The sequence below is a fragment of the Chelonoidis abingdonii genome, chromosome 1, assembly GCF_003597395.2.
Source record: "Chelonoidis abingdonii isolate Lonesome George chromosome 1, CheloAbing_2.0, whole genome shotgun sequence".
NCBI lineage: Eukaryota > Metazoa > Chordata > Testudines > Testudinidae > Chelonoidis > Chelonoidis abingdonii.
Window position 1 is genome coordinate 339,626,570 of NC_133769.1, and position 8,701 is coordinate 339,635,270.

General features: G+C 47.0%; 1 long non-coding RNA gene across 1 annotated transcript; it reads right to left on the reverse strand.

Moving 5' to 3' along the window:
• Window positions 1-3,431: 3,431 nt before the first annotated feature.
• Window positions 3,432-6,689, reverse strand: LOC142046121 (uncharacterized). The gene is made up of 2 exons (XR_012655053.1): window positions 6,184-6,689; window positions 3,432-3,991 (listed from the first exon to the last, which is right to left on the reverse strand). It is a non-coding gene; the product is annotated as an uncharacterized LOC142046121 (long non-coding RNA).
• Between the last annotated feature and the right edge of the window lie 2,012 nt (window positions 6,690-8,701).

An 8,701-nucleotide genomic window follows, 5' to 3' on the forward strand; every position in this document is an offset into this window, starting at 1 on the left:
GAGTGCACAGAGGAAAGGCTCTCTTCCTTCTACATACTAGCCAAAGGACTTGCAGGGGAAAATATACATCATCCTATAAATTGGTGGTGTTAATTATTTTCTTGCTAAAACCACTTCCATTCACATAAATGTAATAGCGGAGTCTGTCTGGGGATTGGTCCTGCTTTGAGCAGGGGGTTGGACTAGATGACCTCCTGAGGTCCCTTCCAAACCTAATATTCTATGATTCTATTAATTCCTGAGAAATATCAGTAGATATTTTCATTTGAATTTCTTGTATATCTTTGTGCTTAAGCTTGCAATGAAGCTGAACTTGTTCTGTATATAAATACTTTTCTATTTGTCTATCAATCTTAATTATTTGAGTCCCAATCCAGGAAATCACTTTAGCATATGCTTATCTTTAAGCACAAATAGTCCCATTGACATAGAGGACTATTCATCCCACCCTTGATACATCAATTCTAACCAACTACCACCCAGTGTCAAACCTACCATTCCATAGCAAATTTCTACAGAAGCTACCCAAAGGCCCAACCATAAGCTCACCTAAGTGAAGTTAACATTCTAGCACTATCTTGAATTAGGCCAGGACATGGAACTGAAGCCATTTTAGTGGCACTGATGGATGACCTCCTTCAGGCAATGGATACAGGACATCCATTCTCATCCTTCTGGACCTCTCTGTAGCATTTGACACTGTTGATCATGAGATTCTGCTGATGGGTTGATTCACAGAGACCCCCTTGGGACTGTCACCTCATGTGCTGTGACTACCTCTGAGCCTGTTTTCTCTACCAGTTTGGGCCTCCAGAACCCTGTCTTGTTGAGCCAGATACACTAATCTGCTGCAACACAGACCCAGGGTCTGACCCACACCCACAAATCTGCAGACATAACTGGAAACGACTAAGCAAGTGCTCCAGTCTCTAGCACCCAGACACCCAGCTCCCAATGAGATCCAAACCTCGAACCTCAAATAAATATGTTTTACTTTGTATAAAGCTTATGCAGGGTAAACTCATAAATTGTCTGCCCTCTATAACATTAATAGAGAGATATGCACAGCTGTTTGCTCCCCCAGGTATTAATTACTTTGGGTTAATTAATAAGCAAAAAGTGATTTTATTAAGTATAAAAAGTAGAATTTAAGTGGTTCCAAGTAATAACAGACAAAACAAAGTAAGTTACCAAACAAAATAAAACAAAACATTCAAGTCTAAGCCTAATACAATAGGAAACTGAATACAGATAAATCTCATCCTCAGAGATGTTCCAATAAGCTTCTTTCACAGATTGGACTCCTTCCTAGTCTGGGCCCAGTCCTTTTCAGACCAATTTTTAGTTTATGGCCTCGGTCCAGCAATCACTCAGACCCCCATAGTTACTGTCCATTGTTTCAGTTTCTTTCAGGCATCTCTTTGGGGTGGAGAGGCCATCTCTTGAGCCAGCTGAAGACAAAACGGAGAGGCTTCCAAGGCATTTTATATTCTCTCTCTTGTGGGTGGAAACTCCTTTGTTCTTCTGTCCAAAGTCACAGAAACAAGATGGAGTTTGTAGCCAACTGGGCAAGTCACATGTCCATGAATGATTTTTGCAGGCCGACGCCATAGTTTACATGTTACTTTGAATGTTCCCAGGAAAGCTCAGATGTGGATTGGAATCTCCCATAGGCAGAGTGAACAGAGAGCTCCAGACAGGGGAGTCTGAGAGGAAGTTTGACAGAGGGAGGCTTACGATGGTTAGGAGGACCCGCAACACCTGTGCCAGCACCGCTTCTGTCTCCTCCACCTGCGCCTGTAGCCAGACAGAGCACTTGAGCATGGATGCTTCTACCCAGATCCTGATGTGGTTTTGCAGAGACTGTAACTTGCAATTTCCACTTACTGATTTCCTGGCTGGGGAGGCCTCTGTTGAAGGGGGCAACAGTTAGGGTTTGTTTGCCCGGTGTGCGTATCCCCAATGATCACACCGGAGTGGAGAAGCAAGTCTCTTTATTTGAAATCAAATAAGGTGCAGGGAGATACAAATCTCAAATCAAGCATGAATCACTATCCTTTATCATGTCTTATATACTCTACTTGTTTACAGAGACGTTCACAAGTGCTACAATTCATCATTTACAATTCATTAACTACCGGATCCTTTAATTAACTGTATCCTTTACCCACACTACTGACCCCCCCTTGATCGATTACATCTTGTCCCATAAACAAAAGAACAAAAGAAAATAATAAATGATTACATGTACTCATGCTAGCTTCAAAGGAACATATTGATTAGCCCGAGGGGCAACCCGAGGGCAATAGTAAGCCTGAGAATGTAAACTTTTGACCCCACGCCATATTGCCTAGTTACTTGGAGCTTTCTCCCCCCCAGTAATCCCCACTTTGAGAATACTCAAAAGCCTTTTGCTGAGTTTTCTCATACTCATTGCTTAGAATAAGGTTGAAGGGTAAGCCACCCAATGCTGGCAGCGAGACTGCCCTAAGGGGGTACATTTCTGTTGGCTGACGAAGGGCAGAAAGACAACTTTTACAGCAAGGCAATCCTATTTGAAGGCCACAACAAAAGAGCAAACCAATTGCTACCACCACTAGCAGGGAGGTAAAAATCCTTTTAAGCAACCCAAACCAATTACCAAAACCCCAAGAACCCCACCAATCATTGTCACTATTTTGCGTTATGTGAGTGACAATGTCATGCAACTTAGCCTCAATACTTCGGCTGTGATCAGAAAGGTTAAAGCAACAGAGGCCCCTATATTCCTCACAGCCACAATTATGCCTTAAGAGAAGGTAGTCTATCGCAGGGCGATTTTGGAGCACCCCTTCTCGGACCCCCGAGAGTTCGGAGGCCAAGTCAGAAACTAGAGTGGAAGTTAGGTTAATGGACTTGGCGAGGGCACAGGCCACTTTAGCAAGTTGGAGCTCTGCATCTAAGGCCAGGCCTGGGACTCCAACCAGTGAAGTAGCGAGGGCTATGGCCTGAGATTTGGACACCAGATTTACCTTAGAATTGCATGTTTCCTCCAGAGGCAGGCCATGCTGAGCTCTCCGGGCTCGGGTAGGTCCAGGCATTTCTAAAACTAGAGCATGGCCAGGGACAATCGGTTAATCGTCCTAAAGAGCAGGGGTCCCCTGAACCGTTAGCTGGGACATAGGTTTTTGCTCTGCAGTTAGTCCGCAGAGCAAAAACCACCCACAGGGAAGGTATAAGTGTGAATAAAAATAAGAAGTCGGGTCGGAGAGACAGAACAATTCATCTCATGGTTGGTTAAATTAGTACCAACCTTTCGTGCCCCTACAATAGTAAAACAGGAAGTAACATTTGAAGACACGGCCATTAGCCTAATATGAAGGTGATGCTGGTTTGTATAGGGCTTAGGATTCGAGACAGAGCCAAACTCAGACAGCTGCTGGGCTGTCAACTTAATATTGTAAGCAGCAAGTTCAGTATAGTTGTGAATATCTTGCAAGGGCATAGCCACCCCCACAAAACAAGTAGTAAATACAGACCCTAAGGTGTAACCACTCCCTACACAAAAGTGGGAGGAATTAGAAGCTGTGACAGCTAAAAGGGCCCACCAGTTATTTTCCGGGGAGCGAAAGGGTGAAGGGGCCAGCTGTCCAGAAACAGTAAATACCCATACAAAGATTAAAAACATGGCTAAATTATAGAGAGTTATTTGCGTTTAAATAATAACTTGAGTCCCAAATCCTCCGACGTTCTGGTTCCAGCAGGCTGAACAATCCACTGCTCGGGGTCAGGATTCTGCGGTGGAGGTACAGCTTTTAGTCGGGAGTAGTGAATCCAGCTCTTGTGTCCCTCTACTTTAGCCGCCGTGTGGGAAACCAGTAAGACGAGATAGGGTCCTTTCCACTTTTCCTGGAGGGGTTCGTCTTTCCAGGTACGGATAAGGTCGAAGTCACCAGGCTGCAGGGAATGGACAGGAGCGTCTAAAGGGAGTGGCTGAGAGTCCCTAACGTACCTGTGAAGAGAACATAAAACAGCAGGCAGGGAACACATATACTGAGATAAATATCCACAGCCAGCCTCCCATTCCCCTAGCAGGATCAGGGTACCATTCATAGGCCATGCCCTTCCAAACATAATCTCGAAGGGGCTCAAACCAGTTCTACCCTTAGGAAGGGCCCGAATGCGGAGTAAAACCAAGGGTAAGGCATCAGGCCACTGTAAAGACGCTTCCTAACATATTTTGGCTAGGTGCCTTTTGAGTGTCTGAGTAGTGTGCTCTACCACTCCACTGGCCTGTGGTCTCCAAGGGGTGTGAAGTTTCCAGTTGAGCTGGGGGATATCCGAGACATTCTGGACAATCTTTGAGGTAAAGTGTATTCCCTGGTCAGACTCCGTCCATCGAGGCAGGCCAAATCTAGGAAAAATTTCTTTAACAAGTTTAAGAGCCACAGTCTTAGCAGTGTTATTACGGCAGGGAAAAGCCTCAGGCCACCCACTAAAACGATCCACCAGGACAAGGAGGTATCTATACCCCTGGGCTCGAGTAAGCCCAGGGGTATAGATACCCCTACTAGCCCGGGGCCCGGAGTGGGTTCTAGGGTAGGTGGTATAACTGGATTCCCTGGTCGAGCATTATTTTTCTGGCAAGTAAGGCACTCCGCAGATATCTGAGACACTAAGGGCCGAAGTCCTGAGGTGATGAAGTACTTCTGTGTGAGTGGGTCAAAGCTTCCCTGACCGCATGAGAGGTCTGGTGTAGTTTTTGTATTACTGGTCGCATCATACACCTTGGTAAAAGGACCTTTCCCTCCGTAGAACTGAACCATCCTTTTTCCTCCTGAAGCCCAAGAGATTCAGCCCACTCTAACTCCTCACTCATATACTGCGGGGTAGGGAGGTCCCCTAGCGATGGAACCAAGGCATGGAGATGGACACTCTCAGCTAGTCTCGGTTCTAAAGTGGCAGCCCGCTTAGCTTCTCTATCTGCCCTAGCGTTGCCTCGGTTAGTATTGTGATCCTCCTTTTGATGAGCCCTGCAGTGCATTACTGCTACCTCTGAGGGGAGCTGTACAGCTTCCAGAAGCTGAAGAATTTGTAACCTGTGCTTGACCGGAGAACCCTGAGCCATCAGTAATCCCCTTTGTTTCCACAGACCAGCGTGGGCATGCAGCACACCAAAAGCATATTTAGAGTCCATGTAAATATTAACTCTTTTTCCTTTTGACAATTCAAGCGCATGAGTTAAAGCCACTAGGTCCCGGGGGGTAGGCTTTTTGCCTCCACAGTTTCATGGAGAGAGACAACAGCATAGCCCGCTCTTCTTAGTCCATTTACAACAGTGCTACTGCCCGCCGTATACCACTCATAGTCTGCGTTAGGGAGAGGTTGATCCTTTAAATCCTGACGGCTGGAGTACTGGGCATCTATAACCTCCAAGCAGTCATGTTCTTGACCCTCTGTTTCTGGCAGCAGGGTGGCCGGGTTAAGGGAGGGGCAAGCCTGCAGGGTAACTTCGGGATTCTCTAAGAGCTTAGCCTGATACCGGGCTACCCGAGCTTGGGTGAGCCAGAGACCCCCCTTTGTGTCCAGTACGGCTTGGACCATGTGAGGAGTGTATACTTGCACAGCCCCCCCCAAAGTCAGTTTTTCTGCTTCCTCCAACACCACGGCTGTAGCTGCAACTGCCCGTAAGCATGCCAGCCACCCCTTAGCAACCTGGTCCAATTGTTTGGAGAAATAAGCCACTGGACGTTTCCAAGAGCCCAATAACTGTGTAAGTAGTCCCAGGGTCACCCCTTTTCTTTCATGTACATACAATTGAAAGGGCTTGGAAAGATCGGGCAGACCCAGGGCTGGGGCTTCCATCAGTTTTCTTTTTATTAAGGTAAAGGCGTTATTTGCCTCTGTTGTCCAGTAAAATGGTTCCTTATCAGTCACCTTAACACATTCATACAGAGGCTTAGCTAGCAGTCCAAAATCTGGGATCCACATTCAGCAAAATCCTGCCATCCCCAGGAATGCTCTAAGCTGCTTGCGATTTCGGGGAGCAGAGACCTGACAGATGGCCTCAAGCCTCTCCCTTGAGAGCTGGCGTTCCCCTTGTCTAATCTGGAAGCCTAGGTAGCGTACTTCAGGGAGGGCAATTTGGGCTTTATTTCTTGACACGCAATACCCCCGCAGCCCGAGAAAGTTTAAAAGGCTTACGGTTGCCTTGAGACATACTTCTAGTCCCACTGCTCCTATTAATAAATCATCAATGTACTGCAGGAGAAGGACTTTGTCCTCATTATCCCATTCTTCCAAGTCCCAGGATAAAGCTTGGCCGAAGAGAGTGGTGGAGTCCTTAAATCCTTGTGCCAGCACCGTCCAACACAGCTGCCTTTTATTCCTGTTGGCATCTTCCCATTCGAAGAAGAAAATCTCCTGGGACTAGGGGTCCACCGGAATCGTGAAGAAGGTGTCCTTTAAATCGAGAACTGAGAAACATGAATACTGTCCCCCCACAGAGGCTAGCAGTGTGTATGGGTTGGGGACGAGGGCGTGTAGAGTCTTAACCCGCTCGTTGACTGCTCTTAAGTCCTGCACCAATCGATAACTGCCGTCAGGTTTTTGGACAGGTAAAATAGGAGTATTCCAAGCTGAGTGACACTTCCGTAATACCCCACACTGCAAGAATTTGTCTATGATTTTCTGTAGTTCCTCCCTGGCTTCCTTCTTGATGGGGACTGCTTAATCTGAATTGGCCCCCTTCCTGGCAAGAGCTGCACCATTATGGGACTTAAATAAGCAGCCTTTCCTGGGGTCGCCGAAGCCCAGACCAAAGGGTACACCTGATCTTCCCATTCCTCCCATTCTGGAGCGCAGGTGATTGTAGATTCAGATTCAGGTCCCAGAACCATAACCCAGGCATTTTCTGGGGGTAGAGTGAGAACAATTTCATCTTGAGAGAAATGCAACGTAGCCCCTAACCGGCATAAGAGATCCCGTCCTAGCAACGGAGTGGGGCATTTAGGGAGATAAACAAGCCGCTGGGAGATAGTCTTCTCCCCCAGAGCGCATTCGGCAGGGGCGTAAACCGAGCATGAGGCTGTTTTTCTGACTGCCCTGGTTACCACCAGAGAGCTTTCTATGGGTAAGGGAAGTGGCTCGTTTACAGCAGTTCGGGCTGCTCCTGAATCTACCAAAAAATCCATTTCGGTGTTTCCTACCCTCATTTTTATTTGGGGCTCCGAGGGTAGGGTAATCCGTTTCCCCTGACCCCCCTACTCTTCCAGGGTCCCTGCTGTCATCTGGGAACACACTCCCGGTTCGGACACTCATTTTTCCAATGTCCTTCCTGCCGTCAGATTGCACACTGCTCTCGACCCAGCCATCTTTCTTGGGAACCGGGGCGGCCTCAGCCACGACCCCTGTACCCACGGCCCCTTCCACCCACCGGGGGCCGTCCTCGGCCAGCCTGGACTGCCGTGACCATCATTTTTACCTGCTGCTTTTCCTTTTCTACATCCCTAAGGCTGTAAGCCTTGTTAGCTGTCTCCAGGATCTGAGCCATAGTCATACCCATAAGATCCTCCTTCTTTTGTAATTTTCTTTTAATATCCAGGGCAGCCCGACTAGTAAAAATACCCTTGATGACCTCCTCAATCTCTGCGCTTTCGGGATTAGCTGTTGTATGCTGTCTAATTGCATCCTGTATGCACTGCAGCAAGGCTACCAGACTCTCCTTTTGTTCCTGTACTACCTCATAAGGCTTCGCCCAGTTGTTATGGCGAACTGCCGAGTGACGTAAGCCATACAACAGCAGTTCTTTATAATTAGTTAAGGGAATCATACCTTCAGCTTTATTGGGGTCCCACTGGGGGTCAGTAAAAGGGACCTGATCTTTTGCCTCCTTATAAGTGTCAGGATTCTGCTCATGTCTCCATTCTGCCTCTGCCGGTGCCTTAGCTAAAACCTGATCCCGTTCCACCTCAGAGAGGAGAGTTCGTAAAAGTACCTGGCAGTCATTCCAGTCAGGTTTATGACTAACCAGACAGCCTTCAAAAACTGAAATAAATCGGGAGGGGTTGGTTGAGAATTCCCCTGCCTGCGCTTTAAAAGCCTCCAGATCCACAGGATTAAAAGGAACGTGAGAATACACCTGCAGAGTGACAGCATCCTGAGAACCCGTGGCATTACGAGCAATTAGGGTTTCAGTAATCACAGGGTACAAACCTGTGGAGGGCTCAGTTGGTGGGTCTGAGGGGACTTTGTCACCATACGGTGGGGGTGCTGTGGCCGAATGTGACCCTGCTCCTGCTATTACAGTAGATAATGAGTTTTGAACATTTTCACAACTTTTTGCTAAGCCTGTTGGAACCAAATTACATTGCTTCAAAATATCTGTTCTGTTCCATAACAACATAAATATCTGAGCATACATATGCTCATTCCATTTATTAGTTCGCTGACAAAATAAGAGAAGTTGGAGGATCGTATTATAATTAATCGAACACTCTGGTGGCCATCTTTCCTGGTCCTCCAGCTGGTACAGAGGCCAGTCTATAGTACAATATCTTTTTAGTTTACCTTTAGTTAATGGATCCGTTCCAAAGATCTTCCAATTAACCAGAATGCATTCTAAAGGCATGCACGCTACCTTATCCTTTGACTGTCCCTGTCCCATTCCTTACAGGGAGATCCTGGGCGTCCCCAGGTCCTAACAGGTGACAGATTAAACCCT